Genomic DNA, 14,367 nt, shown 5'->3' with positions numbered 1-14,367 from the left:
TCAGCAGTGAAGATAAAGCTCCCCTCCTCAACACAGGTCCTTCTCCGAAAGACAATGTCACATGCAGCAAGCAAGTCACTCACCCAAAATATATTTTAGGATCCTATTATATAAAACAAAAATTCAGCAAAAGCATACATTATATTCATTAGAGATCAATGCATACATCGTAAAAGCCACAAAGCAAAACAATATTCAGGGCGGTGATTATCTTTGAGGACGGAAGAAAGGATTCAGTGGGGGGTCTGGGGATATGAAAACGTCTATTTCTTAACTTGGTGGCAGGTACATGAGTGTTCATTTTATTTTTGTTCTTCAGACCCACACAACTGTATAGGGATGTTACATACAATGTTTTTAAATGTGATGGGCTGGGCATGGTGATTCACACCTGTCATCTCAATACTTTAGGAGGTCAAGGCAAGAGGATCACTTGAGGCCAGGAGTTTAAGACCAGCCTGGGCAACAAAGCAAGATCCACTCGCTACAAAAAGAAAATTAATGTGAATACGTTAAATAACAGCCAAAATAAATGTAAATGAGAATGAGTACAGTATAGGATAACACTATAATTTAGTGGAAAAGAGGCGGAAAAGTAGGAGAAGAAAGAAAAGCATAAGCTTGTTTATGCATGTAATGTCCCTTGTCTCTATGAGGAGAGACTGTGGGGAAAGGGGCGGGATTAGCCATAGATACGTATTACCTACTTAAGTCAATTTATTTTACACAAAAATTAGCTGGGCATGGCGGCGCATGCCTGTAATCCCAGCTACTCAGGAGGCTGAGGCAGGAGAACCGCTTAAATCCAGGAGCTAGAGGTTGCAGTGAGCCGCTGAACTCCAGCCTGGATGACAGAGCAGGACTCCATCTCAAAAAATATATACATATATATATGTATGTATTTTGATTAATTAAAAGTTTATTGACTTTAAATATACATCAGTAAATTTTTAAATGCTAAAAATTTATGATAAAAGAATACTGAAACAAAACATCAAATAAGCTAGAGGCTCAGCAGCATGATTTCAATGTATTTTCCCAGATAAACAGATTAAAAAAATACAGTTTATCCCTTTTTATCCAAGAACAAAAGCTCCCTAAATTCAACGTTTGGAAATGAATCTTTTTTTTTTAAGCCCAGAAAACTGGGGCTCATAAAATAACGGTACAATGTGGACAGCAAAAGAAAAAAGGGGGAAAACATGAGAGAAAAATGGGTTTTAACCTCATGTGTAACCTAGATTGGCAGGGTTTGTTTTTGTTTTAGACAATTTAGAGCAGAATTATCTCTCTGCAACCTGCAAACAAATCCTAGCCTTTTAGCTGTAAGTTTCAAGAGTTCAGACATATAGATAAACTAATGTAAAAACAACTTTCTTATTCTAAGGCTTTTGAAGCATTACCTAAATCTTTGAAATTCCTATCACCCACATTTTAAGAAATACATCTATTACTTTGAAATTTATTTATTTAATAAAGAAATTTACTTATTTAAATCTAATAATTTTAAAATAGAAACGTTTGTGGAATAAGTAAATCTCAGTCATACAATTCTTGCGGGTGCTAACACAGTTCTAGTCCTTCACATGCTCGACCTCATTTAACCCTAACCAGAACACCCTTCTGAGCAAAGGATCACTAACCCCATCTTACAGATGAGGAAACTGAGGCTAAGGGGACACAAGGTGACGTACAAGAGTTGGCGGCAGAGACAGACGTGACCATACAAAAGCGCGGTTCCTGTTCTCAAGACACTCTCAATCCACCGAGAGCGAGAACGGTGAGTGAACAGAACAACTACGATCCGGGTCCCCCTCATCTGCAATCCTCAAATCTAAAAAGGTCTGAATACTAATGGATGATCAGATGCAGGGGGAAAAAAAAAAAAAAAAAAAAAAATCTGAATACCAAAACTTGTTTCTTAAGTTGGAAAACTTGACCTAACTTAAGGGGAGGCTATCTATGGTTATTTATCCCAGCAGTGTAAATATATGCATATCTTCAGTTGCGGAGAGAGTGGTGTATTTGATTATAAACCGCTGCTCCAGCCCCCGCAGAGGGTGGAACCGAACGTAGAACGTATGCACCACCTTTCCAAACTCCCAGAAATCCTTGATTCTAAAAGCATCTGGCCTCGGGGCTTTAACACAAGGGTCTGTGGACTTGTACCAAGTAAGAAACTTACAAAACAGAGCGGAGCAGGGAGGGCGGCGGGACGAACAGAGAGGGTGGTCTGCAAAGGCCACGCAGACGTAACCACAGTTTGAATCAAATTTCCTGTTTTGCTTCTTCACCTATGACGACGAAAACTATCTTTACCTGTTAAATCGTACTTAATTACAATTAAAAATATTTTTCACTTAATAGTACGATTTTTAGACGCCTGCTTGTGTGTTGCGGGAGGAGATCCCAGTCCGCGGCCCTCTGCGGCCCCTCTCTGGGCCTCAGTTTCCCCATCAGGAAAGGGAGAAACCCCAAGACCCCGTCCTCGAGTTTCACAGCCCGCAGGGGCCGACGCCGGGGCCGGACCCCACTGCCTGTCCCGCCCACCCCACCTTCCGTCCTCCCCTCGCCTTCCTCGAAGTCCCTGTTTCCCCTGCAGCCCTTCGCGCCCCGCAATACCCACCAGCGCGCCCAGGCGCAGCCCGAACTGCGCTAGCTGCCGCTGCTGCCAGGCGGACTCCTCTTCCTTCGGGGCGGGGCCAACGCGAACGCGGCGCTCCCATTGGTGGCCTGCAGCTGATTCTCCCGCCCATGGGGTGACGCACTTCCGGTTCTCCCCTCGCGCCGGTGCCCGGCTGTTTCCGCCCCGGGGGTTAAATCCCAAATTACGCAGATTCCCGCGCGGCTCCTGATCCTTAATAATGGGAAGGGCTTCCACCTGTCGTCCTCCGCTTCCTGCACCTCAATGACTGCCCCGACCAAAGAGGAAGAACCTCCATGCAGCCCGTGCTTCCCATAATGGCTACGATTCCTCCGGCACAATGTAGTGCCCTGCACGGGCCTCAGTTTCCCCATCTGCGGAACTGACAGTGTGGCCTCGACGTCAAAACTGTGGACTCTGGGCCGGGTGCGGTGGCTCACACCTGTATCCCAGCACTTTGGGAGGCCAAGGCGGGATGATCGCTTGAGGTCAGTAGTTCGAGACCATCCTGGCCAACATGGTAAAACCCTGTCTCTACTAAAAATTCACGGGGCGTAGTGGTGTGTGCCTGTAATCCCAGCTACTCAGGAGGCTGAGGCAGTAGAATCGCTTGAACCCGAGAGGCAGAAGTTGTAGTGAGCCAGATCCGACCACAGCACTCCAGCCTTGGTGACAGAGCAAGACTTCTACTGGAAAAAAAAAAAAAGAAAGAAAGAAAAAGAAAGTGTACTCTGTGGTCATAATATATCCTGAGCTGGAATCCTGGCTCTGCCACGTGCTAGTTGCAGGGGTTTGGGCAAGTCACTGAGCCGTTAAGCCCGTTTCCTTTTCCATTAAATGGGGATACTAGTCCTTGCAAAATACTGTTGGTGAGATTTGCAAGAGATAACAATACCTGTATCAGGTGCTTAGCATAGCCATTGAAAAGTGTCACAGGGGAGTGCTGATTAAATGTTATTATCTTACCTAGGGATTGTTGTGAGAAAGTAAGTGAAATTATTCATGGAAGTGAATGGTCTGCTTTGAATCTTCAAGACATTAATTTTCCAAACGTTTGTATTCTATCCCTAGTCTGAGAGCTAGGGATGCAGCCTAGCAAGGGAGACAGGTAACTAATATAGAACAGTAGCACCTACAGGTGTCTGTCTCTGAGAGGGTAGCTCAAATCCGGGCTTGGTCACTTACCACCACTGTGATCTTGGACAGCCTCTTAACCTCTCTGGACTTCAGTTTCATCTGCCGAGTGGGAAAGCAGCAGTGTGTGGTGATTAAAAGCTTAAGCTGTCCCGGCGCGGTGGCTCTCCCCCGTAATCCCAGCACTTTGGGAGGCCAAGGCAGGCAGATCACGAGGTTGGGAATTTGAGATCAGCCTGACCAACATGGTGAAACCCCATGTCTGCCAAAAATACGAAAATCAGCCAGGCGCGGTGGCACGTGCCTGTAATCCCAGCTACTCAGGAGGCTGAGGCAGGAGAATTGCTTGAACCCGGGAGGCAGAGGTTGCAGTAAGCGGAGATCGTGCCACTGCACTCCAGCATGGGCAACAGAGCGAGACTCCATCTCAGACAAAAAAATAAAATAAAATAAAGCTTGAGCTTTGGAACTGAATGGTCAACATGGAATCCTGGGCCTTAAACTCAGTAGCTCTGAGTCACAAGACAAAGTACAGACAGCCCTCCATGTCTACAGGTTCCCCATCTACAGAATGAACCAACTGTAGATGGATAATATTTGTGAGGGAAAACAATAAAAAACGTTGTATTTTATACATATTTAATGTTATACATAGTTAACAATATTTGTCTTGTTCAACAATAATACAAATTCTAAAAGCAATACAGCATAGCAACTATTTACATAGCATTTACATTCTATTAGGTACTATAAGTAATTTAAATATGATTTTCAATATAATGGAGGATTTGCATAGGTTTTATGCAAATATTCTGCCATTTTATGAGCACTCAATGGGTTCTCCATGCCTGCTGCCTAGACAGAACCAATTTATCAAGACAGGGGAATTGCAATAGAGAATTTCGAATTTAATTCACACAGGGCCAGCTGTACAGGAGACCATGGTTTTATTATTACTCAAACCACTCTCCCTGGAAACGCAGGGTTTTTGAGGATAATTTGGTGGGTAGGGGGCTAGGGGTGAGGGAGTGTGGATTGGTTGGATCACAGATGAAAGGCGTCAAAGCTGTCCTCTTGCACTGAGTCAGTTCCTGGGTTAGGGCCATAAGACCAGATGAGCCAGATTACAGGGCTGGGTGGCGTCAGCTGGTGCATCAGAACACAGGGTCTGCAAAATATCTCAAGCACTGATTTTAGGTTTTACAACAGTGATGTTATTCCCAGAAGCAATTTGTGGAGAGTCGGAATCTTGCAGCCTCCAGCTTGCCTCTACTAAAAATACAAAACTTAGCCGGGCATGGTGGCACACGCCTGTAGTCTCAGCTACTTGGGAGGCTGAGGCAGAAGAATCGCTTGAACCTGGGAGGCAGAGGTTGCAGTGAGCTGAGATGGTGCCACTGCACTCAAGCCTGGCAACAGAGTGAGTCTCTGACTCAAAAAAAAGAAAAAAAAAAGAAAGAAAGAAAGAAAGAAAGAAAAGAAAAAAAAAAAGAAATCCCTACTCTATCTGAATCTAGCTACTCTGGAAAAGTGGGGAACTCTGTCAGCAGTGTGCCCGCCTCCTACCATGGCAGTACTTGCTCAGAGCTTGGGAGAGGCCATCCCCTTTCATGAAGCATAAAAGGGGATGAAATAAAAGAATAGAAAATGCTGGGAACACCCGCCTTTCAAGATCAAAGGGTCAAGAAAAAAAAATAGAAAAGAAAGATTCAGGACTGAGGGGGTTGGTCTTTCACTTGAAGACCACGGAAGTGATGGAAGACCAGGAAGAAATGAGAGAAGGTTTGTATTTTAGAAAAAGAACTTGGGTATATCTGTTCTTTACAAACATGCTTGCAACATTTACAGAAATTGACTACTGGGCCACAAAGGAAGTTTCAAGAAATTCTCAAGAATCTATAGACAACATTCATGAACCACATGCTGTGAAAGTGGCATCAGAGGCACCTAGGAAGAGAGGCTTTTGAGAAGGAGGCTGTGGTCAGAATTGTAAATGCTCTGGAGAGGTCGAGAAAGATGCACCGCTGATTGAGAATTTGATGACCAACAAAGGCGATCTTAATAGAGAGGAGAGGAAGCCAGACTGAACTTCAAGAGTGAAGAACGGAAGCTGAGGAAGTGGAGAGGGAATGCTGACTGCTCTTTTGGGAAGTGTGGCTTGGGAAGAGAAGACTTGAAGACTCGAGAGCAGAGATAATAATCCATACAATGAAAACAGACAGCCAGGTGTGATAGCTCTCACCTGTAATCCCAGCACTTTGGGAGGCCATGGCAGGCGGATCACTTGACGTCAGGAGTTAAACGCTCACTCCTGATGTTTTCTGTTTTCTCCATAAAGTAGCAAACAGTATCATTCTGCTGAATAAAAGAGCTGAAGAGGGCCTGGCACGGTGGCTCACACCAGTATTCCCAGCATTTCAGGAGGCTGAAGTAGGAGGATTGCTTGGGTTCAGGAGTTCGAGACCAGGCTGGGCAACACGGCAAGACCTCGTCTCTACAAAAAAATTTAAAAATTAGCTGAGTGTGGTGGCATGTGTCTGTAGTCCCAGCTCCCTGGGAGGCTGAGGTGGGAGGACAGCTTGAGCCTGGGGGGGCGAGCCCAGAAGGTTGAGGCTGCAGTTGAGGTTACATTTGAGGGATGGTGCCACTGCATGCCAACCTATTCCAAAAAAAGGTCAGGAGGTGCTAAGGAGATGCTAAGGGATTTCAGGGGAACGAGTCAAAAGATTTGGAAGAGATGCTGATGACAGTGCAGAGATGAGCTTCTAGCTGAGGTTGAAACCCAGAAATGTGTAGCGATGATAATCTGATCCCTCCCTCAACGCCCCCATCCCCATCCTGGGTGCTTCACAGCAGAAGCTCAGCCTGGATTCATGCTAAAGTGGGCTGGGGATAAGCAACTGATTCATAGAAGGCAGAGTGACTGAATAATGCTACTTGCAACTGATCTGCTATGGATCTGGCAACAATTAAAATTAAAATGGAAGGGGCACAGCAACCAGAGGCCTCTGTGAGGTGAATCTGGTTCAGCAGGAGCAAGTGGTGAGTAAGGATCGGAGTTCACCATGCAAAGTGGTCCTTTACCGGGTGGCAGTCCTGCCTCAGTATGTCTCAGAGGATGGCCCCTTCCCTACTGGGCTCCGTGAGTATTTCTAAGAATGTTTGAAGTGCCAGACTTAGATTCTCTGTTCCTGGACAGCTCTGATAGTTCAAACTGTTCTTCTCAAAGCTGACCCTACAATGCATGAGAGCTATGAGTACATCAATTTGTTGAACACAAGGCAGGTGGCCAAGGCCTTGGCTAGAGAGGAAGCTTCGGGATAAATAATGCACTGAGGGCGTTGTTCTTTTCACCAGAAGACCACAGAAGCTTATGAAAAGTAAGCGATGCGATCAGGCTTGTATTTTAGGAAAAAAAAAAAAAAAAACTTTGGTATATCTATTCTTAACAGAAATTGACTATGTACTGGGCCAAAAAGGAAGCCTCGGTGAATTCCAGAGAATCTATAGACCACATTCATGAACCACAATGCGGTAAAATTAAACATCAACAACAAAAAGAGAGCCAAAAAGGTGGAGATGCGATACACCTTAAATTAGTTACTGCAGTTGCTTCTGAGGAAAGGGCCAGGAAGTCAGAATGAACTTTTTTTTTTTAAACCAGGTACATCTATTACTTACAAATTTTCAAAAATTAAAAATTGGCTGGGTGCAGTGGCTCACAGCTGTAATCCTTGCACTTTGGGAGGCCGAGGCAGGTGGATTACCTGAGGTCAGGAGTTTGAGACCACCCTGGCCAACATGATGAAACCCAGTCCCTACTAAAAATACAAAAAATTAGCTGGGCATGGTGGCAGGCACCTGTAATCCCAGCTACTTAGGAGGCTGAGGGCGGAGAATCGCTTCAACCCGGGAGGCGGAGGTTGCAGTAAGCTGAGATCATACCATTGCACTCTAGCCTGGGTGACAAAAGCAAAACTCCGTCTCAAAAAAATTAAAATTAAAAATTATAAGCATACATTTGAGTTTTATTTCTTAAGTCAGGAGTTAAGTACAGGGCTACATACACAGGCATTATATTTTTTAGACCTTTTTATGCGTTGAAATATTTTATCATTTTTTTGAGATTTTTTTAGATTTTTAAAAGAAAAAGAACACATGTTTAGACACTAAAAACATTCAGATTAAGAAAAAAACTAATAAACTAATATGGAAATTTTAAAATATTTAAAAATAAATGACAATGAAAACCTGACGTAACAAAACATGTGCGATCCAACTAAATCATTAGCCAGGCGTGGTAGCTCACGCTTGTAATCCTAGCACTTTGAGAGGCTGAAGCGGGCAGATCACCTGAGGTCAGGAGTTCGAGACCAGCCTGGCCAACGTGGCGAAACCCCGTCTCTACTAACAATACAAAAATTAGCCAGGCGTGGGGGTGGGGGCCTGTCCCAGCTACTTGGGAGGCTGAGACAGAAGAACCGCTTGAACCTGGGAGGCAGAGGCTGCAGTGAGCTGAGATGGCACCACCGCACTCCAGCCTGGACAACAGAGCAAGACTCCATCTCAGTAATAATAATAATAATGGGGGATTAATTGCTTTAAGTATACTTCTTACAAAGTAAGAAAAAATGTAAAGGAGCCAATTGTTAAAAGGTAGAAAATAACAACCACACAAACCCAAAAAGCAGAAGGAAGGAAATAAGAATGAAAAAGCAGAAATGAGTAAAACAAAGAACAAAAGAAAATGAAGTTGATTATAGAAACCAAAATGTGTTCTATTAACGACTAACAAAATAGAAAAACTTCATGTAAGAATGATCAAGAGAATGGTCCAAACAATATGATAAATGGCGAACAATACATACCAGATAAAGTAAAAACTTTAGAAAGCACAAAAGTATACTACGAACTTTATGCCAATACATTTGAAAAATTAGAAAAGAGGTAATTTTTAACAAAAATACAGATTACAAAACTTGGCGCAAGAAGAAAAGTATTAGGTTGGTGCAAAAGTAATTGTGATTTTAGTCTTTAAGAGTAATGATCACTAATGAAATTAAACTGGAAGTCCGGGATCTGCTCCACCTCCTGAAATGTCCGGGACAAGAAAGTCTTACTGGCATGATCAGCACACACAAAAAGACTGTATTATGCAAAATTCAGTGGAATATGGACAAGATTGAGAAAGCTGAATTCAACATATTTTATGAGACTAGTCTAATTTCAGTACCAAAAACAGAACAGCAAAATTAAAGAAAATGTCAGGCTCATCTATATCACAGATATGCATCCAAAAAAAAATTCGGTCTACTGGTGTATCGAAAGCACATCTCTTCCAAAAGAGAAAATTCACATGGCTAAAACGTATGTGGGGGCCAGGTGCAGTGGCTCAGACCTCTAATCCCAGGACATTGGGAGGCAGGTCAGGAGTTTGAGACAAGGCTGGCCAACATGTTGAAACCCCATCTCTACTAAAAATACAAAAACTAGCCAGACGTGGTGGCAGGTGCCTGTAGTCCCAACTACTTGGGAGGCTGAGGACAGAGAATCATTTGAACCCAGGAGGCAGAGGTTGCATTGAGCCAAGATCATGCCACTGCCCTCCAGCCTGGGTGATGGAGCTAGACTCTGTATTTAAAAAAAATATAGATAGATGATAGATAGATTTTATAGATATCTATATATTGAGATAAATATAAAATACATATATTTATAAAATATATATAATATATTGATATATACATATATATGGACAGATGTTTAACCTCACTATTAGTTGGAAGTAAAAGCAAGAAAAAGAAACCAACTTTTCCCCTATAAGAATGACAAAGTGTGGCCAAGGGTAAAAAGAGCCCAGCATTCTTGTACGTATATGGTGGGGCTGTAAATGTTATATATAGCCCCTCTGGAGAGGTATTTGGTGTGACTGAAATTGAAAAAGCTTATCTAGCAATTCCACTTCTAGGAATTTAACTGAAGAAAATCTCCCTTGTGTGCTTGAGATTTGCTGCAACAATGTGGTGGGAAAAAAATGAAACTTCCTAAAGAGCCATTACTAAGGAAATCAGAAAGCAAAATAGTCATGTGCCATGGAGGTCATATAACATGAAAAGGAATGAATTAACGCACAAGTGTCTACATGAATGAATCCTGAAAGCACAGAGTGGGAACGAAGCAAGATATAAAGATGATACAGCAGGATCACTATTTATGCAAATTTGGAGCCAAGCAAAATGGCAGTATTACAATTTGCCAATAGATAAGTATATGCATATAAAATTATTTTCTATTTAAGAATTGAAAATATTGTTATAAAACTCAAACTAGAGGGCCTCTAGGAAGGAGAAAAGAAGATTGGGATGTGAGAAAAGAGTAAAGAAATATTGAGGTTTCTTTGAAATATTCTAATTTTATTTGTAGTTATTCATTTATTTTGAGATGGAGTCTTGCTCTGTCGCCCAGGCTGAAGTGCAGTGGCATGGTCTCAGCTCACTGCAACCTCTGCCTCCTGGGTTCAAGAGATTCTCCTGCCTCAGCCTCCCAAGAAACTGGGACTGCAGGTGCACGCCACCACACCTAGCTAATTTTTGTATTTTTAGTAGAGATGGGGTTTCACCATGTTGGCCAGGCTGGTTTCGAACTCCAGACTTCAAGTAATCCGCCCACCTCAGCCTCTCAAAGCAGTTAAATTGTAGGCATGAACCACCGCTCCCGGCCTGGAATATTCTCATTTTTAACTAAAATAATAAAACTATGAATTCATATAGCAATGAATTTAAGGATTGAAAAGATTTGAAAATTGAATTTTTCAAATATTGTCTTTAAAAGGGGGATCAGGTCAAATATGCCAAGTTGTTAACAGTGCTTCATGTTGAATGGTGGAAAAACGGACAACTGTCCTTTTTTTTTTTCACTTTTACTCTTCTGCATTTAAAAACAAATTTCTAACAGGAAGAGTGAAAATATGGAAAAAGAATTAAAAGCATATTTTTGAAAAGTACATGGCAGTGAACGGAGAGGGAGACAGACTAGAGGCCCGGTTTTCCACAGCCCAGGTCAAGCCCTCTTCACCATCATCTTCATCAGTATCTGGTTACTACATCTTTATACATATATAAAGCCCAGCAGTGTGATAGATACATAATTTTGGATTCATGAAATTTTAAGTTTAAGCCAGATGCAGTGGCTCATGCCTGTAATCCCAACACTTTGGGAGGCTGAGGCAGTAGATCATGTGAGTTCAGGAGTTTGAGACCAGCCTGGCCAACGTGGTGAAACCCTGGCTCTACTAAAAATACGAAGTTAGCCAGGCATGGCAGCATGCGCCTATAATCTCAGCTACTTGGGAGGCTGAGGCAGGAGAATCAGTTGAACCCAGGAGCCAGAGGTTGCAGTGAGCTGAGATCATGCCACTGCACTCCAGCCTGGGCGACAGAGTAAGACTCTGTCTCAAAAAAAGAAAAAACCCAGAAATTTTAAGTTTGATCTAGTAGAGGTGATATGTACAAGCTGGTAGGGGGAAAAAGGGAAAATGATCGCCCTGTACTCATGACTCTTAAAAGGAATGGTGACAATCCCCAAAGGTCAACTTTAAAAATGATTACTTGCCAGGCGAGGTGGCTCACGCCTGTAATCCCAGCACTTTGGGAGGCTGAGAGGGTGGATCACAAGGTCAGGAGTTCAAGACCAGCCTGACCAACGTGGCGCAACCCCGTCTCTAGTTAAAATACAAAAATTAGCTGGGCGTGATGGCGCATGTCTGTAATCCCAGCTACTCAGGAGGCTTAGGCAGGAGAATTGCTTGAACCAGGGAGGCAGACAGAGGTTGCAGTGAGCTGAGATGGCCTGGGCGACAGAGTGAGACTCCATCTCAAAAAACAAAACAACAACAAAAAAAAAAATTTACTAAAATTAAAAGCAGCAGAAAAGCAGAAAGCTCAGATGCTAGAATGAGAAATACGTACATTGTTAGAGGCAGTGTAGACAGTTCAGTCTCTCTACAGGGCAATTTCGCTGTACTCATTACGACTCAGCCACGTCTGTGTTCTTTGACACACTTCTGGGAATCTATCTGGGGAAATAATCAGAGATGCTCACAAAAGTTAATGTACAAGGAAGTGTGTGAGAGACTTAATTATATTAGGGGTAGATGGAAACAACTTAAATGTCTCCAATGTCATAAAAGAATGATTGGTGTAAGTAACAATTCTGTGGAATCTTATGTAGCCTAAAAACTGTATTTTCAAAGAATACATGATGTCAGAAAAAAATAATTCAGGATATATTGAGAGAAAACTGAAAGAACACACCAGAATATTAACAGTGCATATAAACTGTTTTTATTATTTTCTTGTATTTTCCAACTTTTCTCCAAAAATGTCTTATTTTATAATCAGATACTATTTTTCAAAATAACTGAGTCTATTTGATCATAAAGATTTTAGGTATAAGAAAATAGAGAATATATATAATAGTCTACATACATATGATTGGGATATAGTTATAGCCATATTTACCAACATCTTCTGAGAATTGTTACACATAAGGTTTTTAAAACATTATTCTTTTTTTTTTTTTTTTTTTTTTTTTGAGACGGGGTCTTGCTCTGTCACCCAGGCTAGAGCACAGTGGCACGATCAAGGCTCACTGCAGCCTCAGCCTCTCGGACTCAAACAATCTTCCTGCCTCACCCTCCCAAGTAGCTGGGACCACAGGCATGAGCCACTATGCCTGGCTTTTTTTTTAATTTTTATTTTTAGTAGAAGTGGGATTTTGCTATGTTACCCAGGCTGTTCTCAAACTCCTGGGCTCAAGCAGTCTTCCTGCCTTGGCCTTCCAAAGTGCTGGGATTACAGGTCTGAGCCACCACACCTGGCCCAGAATTGTTTCATATAACTAGAATATCCCTTCAAGTACCAACATTTTTTTAAAGATTCTTTTTCTATTTTCTATGTTAATTATTCAAAAATATATCTCTCTGCCATCTGAAACACATGATGACCTTTCTTGATGAGTACAAGGTATTTTTGAGGGCCGGGTTCAGTGGCTCATGTCTGTAATCCCAGCACTTTGGGAGGCCTAAGTGGGCAGATCGTTTGAGGTCAGGAGTTCGAGACCAGCCTGGCCAACGTGGCAAACCCTGTCTCTACTAAAAATACAAAAATTAGCCCGGCGTGGTGGGGCGTGCCTGTAATCTCACCTACTTAGGAGGCTGAGGCAAGAGAATCACTTGAACCCAGGAGGCAGAGGTTGCAGTGAGCCAAAATGGCGCCGCTGCACTCCAGCCTGGGCCACAAGTGAGACTCTGTCTCAAAAAAAATTTTTTTGAATTAAATAAATTATATACACCTTGAGGACAGTTACAATACCCCAAGACAGTGGTGGATTTTTAGTTCTAGGGTCAGCTTTTCATGTTATTTCCATCTCTTCCCCTCTGTCAGGCTACCAGAAGTCCTAATCACTTATAATCTCTTCTTCTAATGTCCTCTAACCTGAGCAAACACATAGCCAGTTTTGTGAGAAAAGTGGCCAAGGCCAGGCACAGTGGCTCACGCCTGTAATCCCAGCACTTTGGGAGGCCAAGGTGGGTGGGTCACCTGAGATCTGGAGTTCAAGACCAGCGTGGGCAACATCTCTACTAAAAAATACAAAAATATTAGTGGGATGTGGTGGTGGGCACCTGTAATCCCAGCTGCTTGGGAGGCTGAGGGAGGAGAATCTCCTGAACCCAGGGGGCGGAGGTTGCAGTGAACCAAGATCTCGCCATTGTACTCCAGCCTGGGGAACGAACAAAACTCAGTCTTAAAAAAAAAAAAAAGAGAAAAGAAATAAAATTAAGTGTCAGTAAAGCACAGAAGTTTTAGTGTATACAACTTGTTATACTTGCTCTCATTTTTCAGCTCTGTTTCACTTGTGTCTATGTTCTTGATTCTTTCTCTAAAAAAGATAGTGAAGCTACCAGAGAAGTGATTTCCAGATAAGATACAAGGTAACAGTGATTTCCTAACTGACGTATTTTTTTTGAGACCAAGTTTCACTCTTGTTGCCCAGGCTGGAGTGCAATGGCATGATCTTGTCTCACGACAATTTCTGCCTCCCAGGTTCAAGCGATTCTCTTGCCTCAGCCTCCCAAGTAGCTGGGATTACAGGCAGGAGCCACCACATCTGGCTAATTTCATATTTTTAGTAAAGACGAGGTTTCTCCAAGATGGTCAGGCTGGTCTCAAACTCCTGACCTCAGGTGATCCTCCTGCCTTGGCCTCCCAAAGTGCTGGGAGGCCACCGCACCTGGCCTTCCTAACGGACTTTCAAATAGAACTGATCAAAGCCTGAACTCAGGGCAAGCTCATAAAAATCCCCAAGCCAAGCTTTTGAAGAGGTCTTGAACTGGGTTGGCTCTTCTGATCCCACAAGCAGTTGTCTACACTTGCTCTTCCAGCAGCCTCGGTATCCCCGGGGGCTTGAGACGTCTAAGGCATTGGCTGAGGCCTGTCCCAACATACTAAAGCAGAATCTGCATTTTAGCAAGATCTACAGGTGAATTCTGAGCAGGTGAATGTTTGAGAAGCCCTGGTCTGTAACACATG

At 42.9% G+C, this 14,367-nt stretch overlaps 1 protein-coding gene and 1 long non-coding RNA gene across 5 annotated transcripts in view; one reads left to right on the top strand and one right to left on the bottom strand.

The window, feature by feature from the left end:
• The window catches only part of NSMCE1 (NSE1 homolog, SMC5-SMC6 complex component), a 38,940-nt gene extending 36,252 nt beyond the window's left edge, over window positions 1–2,688 (bottom strand). Inside the window, exon 1 of one of the 2 annotated variants that reach the window (XM_010340810.2) lies at window positions 2,627–2,688. The gene's annotated coding sequence lies outside the window, so the exon portion shown is untranslated. The remainder of the gene's footprint in view (window positions 1–2,626) is intronic. The other variant, XM_039477924.2, reaches the window with a different exon arrangement.
• Window positions 2,689–2,789: 101 nt separating this feature from the next.
• LOC141580543 (uncharacterized) overlaps window positions 2,790–14,367 on the top strand; it is a 40,310-nt gene continuing 28,732 nt past the window's right edge. For all 3 annotated transcript variants that reach the window (XR_012512733.1, XR_012512731.1, XR_012512732.1), the window contains exon 1: window positions 2,790–3,132. This is a non-coding gene — a long non-coding RNA (uncharacterized LOC141580543). The remainder of the gene's footprint in view (window positions 3,133–14,367) is intronic.

Source organism: Saimiri boliviensis, chromosome 12 (genome assembly GCF_048565385.1).
Source record: "Saimiri boliviensis isolate mSaiBol1 chromosome 12, mSaiBol1.pri, whole genome shotgun sequence".
Classification (NCBI taxonomy): Eukaryota; Metazoa; Chordata; class Mammalia; order Primates; family Cebidae; genus Saimiri; species Saimiri boliviensis.
Note: the sequence above shows the minus strand (reverse complement) of the source record. Positions and strands in the feature narration are given on the sequence as shown.